At 44.3% G+C, this 13,380-nt stretch overlaps 3 non-coding genes across 3 annotated transcripts; all 3 read right to left on the reverse strand.

The window, feature by feature from the left end:
- Positions 1 to 5,199: 5,199 nt before the first annotated feature.
- TRNAE-UUC (transfer RNA glutamic acid (anticodon UUC)) lies at positions 5,200 to 5,271 on the reverse strand. The gene has a single exon. It is a non-coding gene; the product is annotated as a tRNA-Glu (tRNA).
- Positions 5,272 to 8,166: 2,895 nt separating this feature from the next.
- Positions 8,167 to 8,238, reverse strand: TRNAE-UUC (transfer RNA glutamic acid (anticodon UUC)). The gene has a single exon. It is a non-coding gene; the product is annotated as a tRNA-Glu (tRNA).
- Positions 8,239 to 11,137: 2,899 nt separating this feature from the next.
- Positions 11,138 to 11,209, reverse strand: TRNAE-UUC (transfer RNA glutamic acid (anticodon UUC)). Its single transcript has one exon. It is a non-coding gene; the product is annotated as a tRNA-Glu (tRNA).
- Between the last annotated feature and the right edge of the window lie 2,171 nt (positions 11,210 to 13,380).

Genomic DNA, 13,380 nt, shown 5'->3' on the forward strand with positions numbered 1-13,380 from the left:
CAGATACTAGTAATTCCACAGTATTTCGGGACAGCAGAGGAAGAAGCAAGTGCTGAGCTGAAGTGGTCACTGCTGTTTTGTCACAACACCAGACATATGTTCTTAAAAGCATGTAAGCGCACATTCTTAGGCATTCTCGGTCGTCTTCTCCCATTCTGACATTATACCAATTGTATACACCCGAATGGAGAAAAGTTAAAATATAAGGTACTAGGAATATGCGCCAAAGGTAGGCAAATTAAACATTTCAAGTACAAATATTACCATATTTATTGATGTAAAATGTAAACAAGTTAGACTGAAAATATGTGTGTGTGTTTACAAAGGATGTCTAAAGTGTATGCTGTGAGGTCAGGTTGCAGTTCACTACTTGCACTTGCGCCTTTCACAAGTGTGAGTACCCAGTTACACTAATGTCTGCTCTGACTTGTTATTCTGAGAGTCATGTGCTAAAGGGGGGCTTCCACCCTAGTTTGAGGGACCAGAGTACGAATGCCCCAGGGCACAGGAAGTACACAGTCCTCATTGATACAACTGTGGCCCAGTAACTTCTGACTGCCCTTTGACCCCACAGACTGGCACATATATGTCATCAGACTATAGCACCGTGGTACATATGCACACATGTGCATGTACACGTCAGCCAGTTTTTTATTCATTTATGTGCTAATACTGTTCAGCATCAGGATGTGATGTCGAAGGAGAAAGGAGGAGAGCGCCGAAGTCTCTGGTATTTCAAGACAAAACTAGAGACCTTTTCACACTCATATACTGCTCCAGGCAGATCTTCCACTGCAAATGCAAGTTATATGAGTCCAGCTGAAAACTGTTTATTTTTGGGTACTTGCTTTAGTCAAAGGTTACCATTTGCAACTCACACAAAAAAAGCAAAGGGCAATTTCATACATTAACACTTTGGTAAAGTCGTTCTTTCACGCGGTATATTTCCGTAAGTTTCTCTCTCCTTGTAAGTTATCCGGTGTGAAGGCCGCGTGGAGTCAGGTCCACACTGTGCATCTTACTGTTGTGTAGCCAGACTAGAGAGGTGTCCACACAGACACAGGACGTAGACAACACCTGTGTGTAGCATCACGTGCCCCCAGCAACGCCTATAGAATAATGTATAGATGCCCCCAAGCCGCAGAAACCACGAGGGGAATGAAAACAGGAAGAGACGGGTTATGTCAGAGATACAAATGGTTTCCTGCTCAAGACCTGCAATAAATTAAAACAAAAGTATTATTACAAACATTCCAGGTCCTACCGATATTGGAACTCAGATTGCTGGATTCAGAGTCCAGAGTGCTAATCATTACACGATGGAACCAACGTCCACGATCCTCAACCCTAGGAGTCCTGAAGCAGTGTCAGTCGCCACCTACTGTCTATCGCTTGAATTCGTTCACACTGTAAATCAAACATGACAAGTCCAACAGCACAACTAAAATGTGTATTTCACAAGTAATAACATAAAAACAGAAATATACTTTTGCTGATGCAGAAACAAAGAAAACGTCTCGTCTGATGCTTGGAAATCTCCATTTAGCATGGCCCCTTAACTAACCACCAAGAGTCTTTGCATGGCTGGGAACCTTTGTAGAAGACTCAGTGGGTCACTGTGAATGCAGCAGATCTTCACCCCTGTATTTCTTACAAAGAAGCAGAGTTTTATTCCAGGTACAGGAGGCATCTCTGGTGTCTGATACTACCTGTAGTGTTCAGCCTACCCTCTCTGAGAGAGCAGCAGTGAGGGTACAAAGCACACTGGTTGCAAAATGTGGACACTGCAAACAGCAGCTGCAATATCACAGATGATATAAAACACATAAAGTGCTCAAGTCTTATACTAGAAACAACACAGCAGGGGAATCATGTCATAAAACAAATGATGAACCCACAGTATGGACGGGGCAGGTAATAAAATGCGAATTTCCCATGGTGGGACCACAGTCAATTGCTGCCTTCTTCTCTGTGCCCCGGTCTCATTATATAATCTGTACTTTTTGTTGTGCAATAAAAGAAAAACAAGGAATAACCCTTCATAGTATTAATGTACAGGTCAAGGGCTGGGGAGAGAGGGCAGTAGATTTGGAGGTCGGTGTAAACCTCTGACGGCATTAGATGGAAGCAGAAGACAAAGCAAGTGACATTTATTAAGACTTTAGGTGCATTTAGGTTTATAGAAAAAAACTGAGAAAGATTAAAATGTCTGAGTAGTGAAAAAACAAATGGATTTCCCATACCGGGAGTCCAACCCGGGCCGCCTGGGTGAAAACCAGGAATCCTAACGGCTAGACCATATGGGAACTGTGACCTCTTTATACAGCTCAGTGTATGTGAGGTGTCTCCCAAGGTCACACTGCATTCCGTACACTGAGAGTTATATTGTTCTTCTCAGTAGTACACAATCAATTGGGGTAACAGACACCTCACTTCTGACAAAAGAGAAGGAATGACCAGAAGTCATAATTTCTGCCACAACCTGTCAGGTCTCATTATTTACAACCTTAGAACTTCTACACATACACAGAGCCCAGGACACGGAGGACAGCAGCAGTCCCTGCATTGACTATTACTAACCCCTCCCCTTGAGCCAGACAAAGCCACACCCCTCCCCCAGGACACCCCTTGACTCCTGGGTTTCCTCACCAGACTGATGGCCCCACAGACCCCTCTCCAGTTATCTTCCAGCTGCTTCCTTGACGACACTCCCCTGCACCTGTCACAGGCTCCAGGCTGCCCTCCTGGGGCTCGAGTTATACTCCTTCTCTATCTACTAACAGCACCGACTCCAGTCCTGACACTGGATTGGTTCACACAGAGAAGAAGCAGCTCAGAAGTAGTCTGGGTTGTTCCCAGGTACCTGCATCTTCACAGAGTGACCGCCAGGGGGCAGCACAGCCAAAGCACTCACAGCCCACAAGCCTACGAATCATCAATTGGATGTCAGCAGCCTTGTCAGAGGCGCAGATACTAGTAATTCCACAGTATTTTGGGACAGCAGAGGAAGAAGCAAGTGCTGAGCTGAAGTGGTCACTGCTGTTTTGTCACAACACCAGACATATGTTCTTAAAAGCATGTAAGCGCACATTCTTAGGCATTCTCGGTCGTCTTCTCCCTTTCTGACATTATACCAATTGTATACACCCGAATGGAGAAAAGTTAAAATATAAGGTACTAGGAATATGCGCCAAAGGCAGGCAAATTAAACATTTCAAGTACAAATATTACCATATTTATTAATGTAAAATGTAAACAAGTTAGACTGAAAATATGTGTGTGTGTTTACAAAGGATGTCTAAAGTGTATGCTGTGAGGTCAGGTTGCAGTTCACTACTTGCACTTGCGCCTTTCACAAGTGTGAGTACCCAGTTACACTAATGTCTGCTCTGACTTGTTATTCTGAGAGTCATGTGCTAAAGGGGGGCTTCCACCCTAGTTTGAGGGACCAGAGTACGAATGCCCCAGGGCACAGGAAGTGCACAGTCCTCATTGATACAACTGTGGCCCAGTAACTTCTGACTGCCCTTTGACCCCACAGACTGGCACATATATGTCATCAGACTATAGCACTGTGGTACATATGCACACATGTGCATGTACACGTCAGCCAGTTTTTTATTCATTTATGTGCTAATACTGTTCAGCATCAGGATGTGATGTCGAAGGAGAAAGGTGGAGAGTGCCGAAGTCTCTGGTATTTCAAGACAAAACTAGAGACCTTTTCACACTCATATACTGCTCCAGGCAGATCTTCCACTGCAAATGCAAGTTATATGAGTCCAGCTGAAAACTGTTTATTTTTGGGTACTTGCTTTAGTCAAAGTTACCATTTGCAACTCACACAAAAAAAGCAAAGGGCAATTTCATACATTAACACTTTGGTAAAGTCGTTCTTTCACACCGTACATTTCCGTAAGTTTCTCTCTCCTTCTAAGTTATCCGGTGTGAAGGCCGCGTGGAGTCAGGTCCACACTGTGCATCTTACTGTTGTGTAGCCAGAGTAGAGAGGTGTCCACACAGACACAGGACGTAGACAACACCTGTGTGTAGCATCACGTGCCCCCAGCAACGCCTATAGAATAATGTATAGATGCCCCCAAGCCGCAGAAACCACGAGGGGAATGAAAACAGGAAGAGACGGGTTATGTCAGAGATACAAATGGTTTCCTGCTCAAGACCTGCAATAAATTAAAACAAAAGTATTATTACAAACATTCCAGGTCCTACCGATATTGGAACTCAGATTGCTGGATTCAGAGTCCAGAGTGCTAATCATTACACGATGGAACCAACGTCCACGATCCTCAACCCTAGGAGTCCTGAAGCAGTGTCAGTCGCCACCTACTGTCTATCGCTTGAATTCGTTCACACTGTAAATCAAACATGACAAGTCCAACAGCACAACTAAAATGTGTATTTCACAAGTAATAACATAAAAACAGAAATATACTTTTGCTGATGCAGAAACAAAGAAAACGTCTCGTCTGATGCTTCGAAATCTCCATTTAGCATGGCCCCTTAACTAACCACCAAGAGTCTTTGCACGGCTGGGAACCTTTGTAAAAGGCTCAGTGGGTCACTGTGAATGCAGCAGATCTTCACCCCTGTATTTCTTACAAAGAAGCAGAGTTTTATTCCAGGTACAGGAGGCATCTCTGGTGTCTGATACTACCTGTAGTGTTCAGCCTACCCTCTCTGAGAGAGCAGCAGTGAGGGTACAAAGCACACTGGTTGCAAAATGTGGACACTGCAAACAGCAGCTGCAATATCACAGATGATATAAAACACATAAAGTGCTCAATTCTTATACTAGAAACAACAAGCAGGGGAATCATGTCATAAAACAAATGATGAACCCACAGTATGTACGGGGCAGGTAATAAAATGCGAATTTCCCATGGTGGGACCACAGTCAATTGCTGCCTTCTTCTCTGTGCCCCGGTCTCATTATATAATCTGTACTTTTTGTTGTGCAATAAAAGAAAAACAAGGAATAACCCTTCATAGTATTAATGTACAGGTCAAGGGCTGGGGAGAGAGGGCAGTAGATTTGGGGGTCGGTGTAAACCTCTGACGGCATTAGATGGAAGCAGAAGACAAAGCAAGTGACATTTATTAAGACTTTAGATGCATTTAGGTTTATAGAAAAAAACTGAGAAAGATTAAAATGTCTGAGTAGAGGAAAAAAAAATGGATTTCCCATACCGGGAGTCGAACCCAGGCAGCCTGGGTGAAAACCAGGAATCCTAACCGCTAGACCATATGGGAACTGTGACCTCTTTATACAGCTCAGTGTATGTGAGGTGTCTCCCAAGGTCACACGGCATTCCGTACACTGAGAGTTATATTGTTCTTCTCAGTAGTACACAATCAATTGGGGTAACAGACACCTCACTTCTGACAAAAGAGAAGGAATGACCAGAAGTCATCATTTCTGCCACAACCTGTCAGATCTCATTATTTACAACCTTAGAACTTCTACACATACACAGAGCCCAGGACACGGAGGACAGCAGCAGTCCCTGCATTGACTATTACTAACCCCTCCCCTTGAGCCAGACAAAGCCACGCCCCTCCCCCAGGACACCCCTTGACTCCTGGGTTTCCTCACCAGACTGATGGCCCCACAGACCCCTCTCCAGTTATCTTCCAGCTGCTTCCTTGACGACACTCCCCTGCACCTGTCACAGGCTCCAGGCTGCCCTCCTGGGGCTCGAGTTATACTCCTTCTCTATCTACTAACAGCACCGACTCCAGTCCTGACACTGGATTGGTTCACACAGAGAAGAAGCAGCTCAGAAGTAGTCTGGGTTGTTCCCAGGTACCTGCATCTTCACAGAGTGACCGCCAGAGGGCAGCACAGCCAAAGCACTCACAGCCCACTAGCCTACGAATCATCAATTGGATGTCAGCAGCCTTGTCAGAGGCGCAGATACTAGTAATTCCACAGTATTTCGGGACAGCAGAGGAAGAAGCAAGTGCTGAGCTGAAGTGGTCACTGCTGTTTTGTCACAACACCAGACATATGTTCTTAAAAGCATGTAAGCGCACATTCTTAGGCATTCTCGGTCGTCTTCTCCCATTCTGACATTATACCAATTGTATACACCCGAATGGAGAAAAGTTAAAATATAAGGTACTAGGAATATGCGCCAAAGGTAGGCAAATTAAACATTTCAAGTACAAATATTACCATATTTATTGATGTAAAATGTAAACAAGTTAGACTGAAAATATGTGTGTGTGTTTACAAAGGATGTCTAAAGTGTATGCTGTGAGGTCAGGTTGCAGTTCACTACTTGCACTTGCGCCTTTCACAAGTGTGAGTACCCAGTTACACTAATGTCTGCTCTGACTTGTTATTCTGAGAGTCATGTGCTAAAGGGGGGCTTCCACCCTAGTTTGAGGGACCAGAGTACGAATGCCCCAGGGCACAGGAAGTACACAGTCCTCATTCATACAACTGTGGCCCAGTAACTTCTGACTGCCCTTTGACCCCACAGACTGGCACATATATGTCATCAGACTATAGCACCGTGGTACATATGCACACATGTGCATGTACACGTCAGCCAGTTTTTTATTCATTTATGTGCTAATACTGTTCAGCATCAGGATGTGATGTCGAAGGAGAAAGGAGGAGAGCGCCGAAGTCTCTGGTATTTCAAGACAAAACTAGAGACCTTTTCACACTCATATACTGCTCCAGGCAGATCTTCCACTGCAAATGCAAGTTATATGAGTCCAGCTGAAAACTGTTTATTTTTGGGTACTTGCTTTAGTCAAAGGTTACCATTTGCAACTCACAAAAAAAAAGCAAAGGGCAATTTCATACATTAACACTTTGGTAAAGTCGTTCTTTCACACCGTACATTTCCGTAAGTTTCTCTCTCCTTGTAAGTTATCCGGTGTGAAGGCCGCGTGGAGTCAGGTCCACACTGTGCATCTTACTGTTGTGTAGCCAGAGTAGAGAGGTGTCCACACAGACACAGAACGTAGACAACGCCTGTGTGTAGCATCACGTGCCCCCAGCAACGCCTATAGAATAATGTATAGATGCCCCCAAGCCGCAGAAACCACGAGGGGAATGAAAACAGGAAGAGACGGGTTATGTGAGAGATACAAATGGTTTCCTGCTCAAGACCTGCAATAAATTAAAACAAAAGTATTATTACAAACATTCCAGGTCCTACCGATATTGGAACTCAGATTGCTGGATTCAGAGTCCAGAGTGCTAATCATTACACGATGGAACCAACGTCCACGATCCTCAACCCTAGGAGTCCTGAAGCAGTGTCAGTCGCCACCTACTGTCTATCGCTTGAATTCATTCACACTGTAAATCAAACATGACAAGTCCAACAGCACAACTAAAATGTGTATTTCACAAGTAATAACATAAAAACAGAAATATACTTTTGCTGATGCAGAAACAAAGAAAACGTCTCGTCTGATGCTTGGAAATCTCCATTTAGCATGGCCCCTTAACTAACCACCAAGAGTCTTTGCACGGCTGGGAACCTTTGTAGAAGACTCAGTGGGTCACTGTGAATGCAGCAGATCTTCACCCCTGTATTTCTTACAAAGAAGCAGAGTTTTATTCCAGGTACAGGAGGCATCTCTGGTGTCTGATACTACCTGTAGTGTTCAGCCTACCCTCTCTGAGAGAGCAGCAGTGAGGGTACAAAGCACACTGGTTGCAAAATGTGGACACTGCAAACAGCAGCTGCAATATCACAGATGATATAAAACACATAAAGTGCTCAAGTCTTATACTAGAAACAACACAGCAGGGGAATCATGTCATAAAACAAATGATGAACCCACAGTATGGACGGGGCAGGTAATAAAATGCGAATTTCCCATGGCGGGACCACAGTCAATTGCTGCCTTCTTCTCTGTGCCCCGGTCTCATTATATAATCTGTACTTTTTGTTGTGCAATAAAAGAAAAACAAGGAATAACCCTTCATAGTATTAATGTACAGGTCAAGGGCTGGGGAGAGAGGGCAGTAGATTTGGGGGTCGGTGTAAACCTCTGACGGCATGAGATGGAAGCAGAAGACAAAGCAAGTGACATTTATTAAGACTTTAGGTGCATTTAGGTTTATAGAAAAAAACTGAGAAAGATTAAAATGTCTGAGGAGTGAAAAAAAAAATGGATTTCCCATACCGGTACTCGAACCCAGGCCACCTGGGTGAAAACCAGGAATCCTAACCACTAGACCATATGGGAACTGTGACCTCTTCATACAGCTCAGTGTATGTGAGGTGTCTCCCAAGGTCACACTGCATTCCGTACACTGAGAGTTATATTGTTCTTCTCAGTAGTACACAATCAATTGGGGTAACAGACACCTCACTTCTGAAAAAAGAGAAGGAATGACCAGAAGTCATCATTTCTGCCACAAGCTGTCAGGTCTCATTATTTACAACCTTAGAACTTCTACACATACACAGAGCCAAGGACACGGAGGACAGCAGCAGTCCCTGCATTGACTATTACTAACCCCTCCCCTTGAGCCAGACAAAGCCACGCCCCTCCCCCAGGACACCCCTTGACTCCTGGGTTTCCTCACCAGACTGATGGCCCCACAGACCCCTCTCCAGTTATCTTCCAGCTGCTTCCTTGACGACACTCCCCTGCACCTGTCACAGGCTCCAGGCTGCCCTCCTGGGGCTCGAGTTATACTCCTTCTCTATCTACTAACAGCACCGACTCCAGTCCTGACACTGGATTGGTTCACACAGAGAAGAAGCAGCTCAGAAGTAGTCTGGGTTGTTCCCAGGTACCTGCATCTTCACAGAGTGACCGCCAGGGGGCAGCACAGCCAAAGCACTCACAGCCCACAAGCCTACGAATCATCAATTGGATGTCAGCAGCCTTGTCAGAGGCGCAGATACTAGTATTTCCACAGTATTATGGGACAGCAGAGGAAGAAGCAAGTGCTGAGCTGAAGTGGTCACTGCTGTTTTGTCACAACACCAGACATATGTTCTTAAAAGCATGTAAGCGCACATTCTTAGGCATTCTCGGTCGTCTTCTCCCTTTCTGACATTATACCAATTGTATACACCCGAATGGAGAAAAGTTAAAATATAAGGTACTAGGAATATGCGCCAAAGGTAGGCAAATTAAACATTTCTAGTACAAATATTACCATATTTATTGATGTAAAATGTAAACAAGTTAGACTGAAAATATGTGTGTGTGTTTACAAAGGATGTCTAAAGTGTATGCTGTGAGGTCAGGTTGCAGTTCACTACTTGCACTTGCGCCTTTCACAAGTGTGAGTACCAAGTTACACTAATGTCTGCTCTGACTTGTTATTCTGAGAGTCATGTGCTAAAGGGGGGCTTCCACCCTAGTTTGAGGGACCAGAGTACGAATGCCCCAGGGCACAGGAAGTACACAGTTCTCATTGATACAACTGTGGCCCAGTAACTTCTGACTGCCCTTTGACCCCACAGACTGGCACATACATGTCATCAGACTATAGCACCATGGTACATATGCACACATGTGCATGTACACGTCAGCCAGTTTTTTATTCATTTATGTGTTAATACTGTTCAGCATCAGGATGTGATGTCGAAGGAGAAAGGTGGAGAGCGCCGACGTCTCTGGTGTTTCAAGAAAAAACTAGAGACCTTTTCACACTCATATACTGCTCCAGGCAGATCTTCCACTGCAAATGCAAGTTATATGAGTCCAGCTGAAAACTGTTTATTTTTGGGTACTTGCTTTAGTCAAAGGTTACCATTTGCAACTCACAAAAAAAAAAGCAAAGGGCAATTTCATACATTAACATTTTTGGTAAAGTCGTTCTTTCACACCGTACATTTCTGTAAGTTTCTCTCTCCTTGTAAGTTATCCGGTGTGAAGGCCGCGTGGAGTCAGGTCCACACTGTGCATCTTACTGTTGTGTAGCCAGAGTAGAGAGGTGTCCACACAGACACAGGACGTTGACAACACCTGTGTGTAGCATCACGTGCCCCCAGCAACGCCTATAGAATAATGTATAGATGCCCCCAAGCCGCAGAAACCACAAGGGGAATGAAAATAGGAAGAGACGGGTTATGTCAGAGATACAAATTGTTTCCTGCTCAAGACCTGCAATAAATTAAAACAAAAGTATTATTACAAACATTCCAGGTCCTACCGATATTGGAACTCAGATTGCTGGATTCAGAGTCCAGAGTGCTAATCATTACACGATGGAACCAACGTCCACGATCCTCAACCCTAGGAGTCCTGAAGCAGTGTCAGTCGCCACCTACTGTCTATCACTTGAATTCGTTCACACTGTAAATCAAACATGACAAGTCCAACAGCACAACTAAAATGTGTATTTCACAAGTAATAACATAAAAACAGAAATATACTTTTGCTGATGCAGAAACAAAGAAAACATCTCGTCTGATGCTTCGAAATCTCCATTTAGCATGGCCCCTTAACTAACCACCAAGAGTCTTTGCACGGCTGGGAACCTTTGTAAAAGACTCAGTGGGTCACTGTGAATGCAGCAGATCTTCACCCCTGTATTTCTTACAAAGAAACTGAGTTTTATTCCAGGTACAGGAGGCATCTCTGGTGTCTGATACTACCGGTAGTGTTCAGCCTACCCTCTCTGAGAGAGCAGCAGTGAGGGTACAAAGCACACTGGTTGCAAAATGTGGACACTGCAAACAGCAGCTGCAATATCATAGATGATATAAAACACATAAAGTGCTCAAGTCTTATACTAGAAACAACACAGCAGGGGAATCATGTCATAAAACAAATGATGAACCCACAGTATGGACGGGGCAGGTAATAAAATGTGAATTTCCCATGGTGGGACCACAGTCAATTGCTGCATTCTTTTCTCCGTGCCCTGGTCTCATTATATAATCTGTACTTTTTGTTGTGCAATAAAAGAAAAACAAGGAATAACCCTTCATAGTATTAATGTACAGGTCAAGGGCTGGGGAGAGAGGGCAGTAGATTTGGGGGTCGGTGTAAACCTCTGACGGCATTAGATGGAAGCAGAAGACAAAGCAAGTGACATTTATTAAGACTTTAGGTGCATTTAGGTTTATAGAAAAAAACTGAGAAAGATTAAAATGTATGAGTAGTGAAAAAAAAAATGGATTTCCCATATCGGGAGTCGAACCCGGGCCGCCTGGGAGAAAACCAGGAATCCTAACCGCTAGACCATATGGGACTGTGTCCTTTTCATACAGCTCAGTGTATGTGAGGTGTCTCCCAAGGTCACAATGCATTCCGTACACTGAGAGTTATATTGTTCTTCTCAGTAGTACACAATCAATTGGGGTAACAGACACCTCACTTCTGACAAAAGAGAAGGAATGACCAGAAGTCATCATTTCTGCCACAACCTGTCAGGTCTCATTATTTACAACCTTAGAACTTCTACACATACACAGAGCCCAGGACACGGAGGACAGCAGCAGTCCCTGCATAGACTATTACGAACCCCCCCCCTTGAGCCAGACAAAGCCACGCCCCTCCCCCAGGACACCCCTTGACTCCTGGGTTTCCTCACCAGACTGATGGCCCCACAGACCCCTCTCCAGTTATCTTCCAGCTGCTTCCTTGACGACACTCCCCTGCACCTGTCACAGGCTCCAGGCTGCCCTCCTGGGGCTCAAGTTATACTCCTTCTCTATCTACTAACAGCACCGACTCCAGTCCTGACACTGGATTGGTTCACACAGAGAAGAAGCAGCTCAGAAGTAGTCTGGGTTGTTCCCAGGTACCTGCATCTTCACAGAGTGACCGCCAGGGGGCAGCACAGCCAAAGCACTCACAGCCCACAAGCCTACAAATCATCAATTGGATGTCAGCAGCTTTGTCAGAGGCACAGAGACTAGTAATTCCACAGTATTTTGGGACAGCAGAGGAAGAAGCAAGTGCTGAGCTGAAGTGGTCACTGCTGTTTTGTCACAACACCAGACATATGTTCTTAAAAGCATGTAAGCGCACATTCTTAGGCATTCTCGGTCGTCTTCTCCCTTTCTGACATTATACCAATTGTATACATCCGAATGGAGAAAAGTTAAAATATAAGGTACTAGGAATATGCGCCAAAGGTAGGCAAATTAAACATTTCAAGTACAAATATTACCATATTTATTGATGTAAAATGTAAACGAGTTAGACTGAAAATATGTGTGTGTGTTTACAAAGGATGTCTAAAGTGTATGCTGTGAGGTCAGGTTGCAGTTCACTACTTGTACTTGCGCCTTTCACAAGTGTGAGTACCCAGTTACACTAATGTCTGCTCTGACTTGTTATTCTGAGAGTCATGTGCTAAAGGGGGGCTTCCACCCTAGGTTGAGGGACCAGAGTACGAACGCCCCAGGGCACAGGAAGTACACAGTCCTCATTGATACAACTGTGGCCCAGTAACTTCTGACTGCCCTTTGACCCCACAGACTGGCACATATATGTCATCAGACTATAGCACCGTGGTACATATGCACACATGTGCATGTACACGTCAGCCAGTTTTTTATTCATTTATGTGCTAATACTGTTCAGCATCAGGATGTGATGTCGAAGGAGAAAGGTGGAGAGCGCCGAAGTCTCTGGTATTTCAAGACAAAACTAGAGACCTTTTCACACTCATATACTGCTCCAGGCAGATCTTCCACTGCAAATACAAGTTATATGAGTCCAGCTGAAAACTGTTTATTTTTGGGTACTTGCTTTAGTCAAAGGTTACCATTTGCAACTCACAAAAAAAAAGCAAAGGGCAATTTCATACATTAACACTTTGGTAAAGTCGTGCTTTCCAACTGTACATTTCCGTAAGTTTCTCTCTCCTTGTAAGTTATCAGGTGTGAAGGCCGCGTGGAGTCAGGTCCACACTGTGCATCTTACTGTTGTGTAGCCAGAGTAGAGAGGTGTCCACACAGACACAGGACGCAGACAACACCTGTGTGTAGCATCACGTGCCCCCAGCAGCGCCTATAGAATAATGTATAGATGCCCCAAAAACCGCAGAAACCACGAGGGGAATGAAAACAGGAAGAGACGGGTTATGTCAGAGATACAAATGGTTTCCTGCTCAAGACCTGCAATAAATTAAAACAAAAGTATTATTACAAACATTCCAGGTCCTACCGATATTGGAACTCAGATTGCTGGATTCAGAGTCCAGAGTGCTAATCATTACACGATGGAACCAACGTCCGCGATCCTCAACCCTAGGAGTCCTGAAGCAGTGTCAGTCGCCACCTACTGTCTATCGCTTGAATTCGTTCACACTGTAAATCAAACATGACAAGTCCAACAGCACAACTAAAATGTGTATTTCACAAGTAATAACATAAAAACAGAAATATACTTATGCTGATGCAGAAACAAAGA

The sequence above is a fragment of the Pleurodeles waltl genome, unplaced genomic scaffold (assembly GCF_031143425.1).
Source record: "Pleurodeles waltl isolate 20211129_DDA unplaced genomic scaffold, aPleWal1.hap1.20221129 scaffold_39, whole genome shotgun sequence".
NCBI lineage: Eukaryota > Metazoa > Chordata > Amphibia > Caudata > Salamandridae > Pleurodeles > Pleurodeles waltl.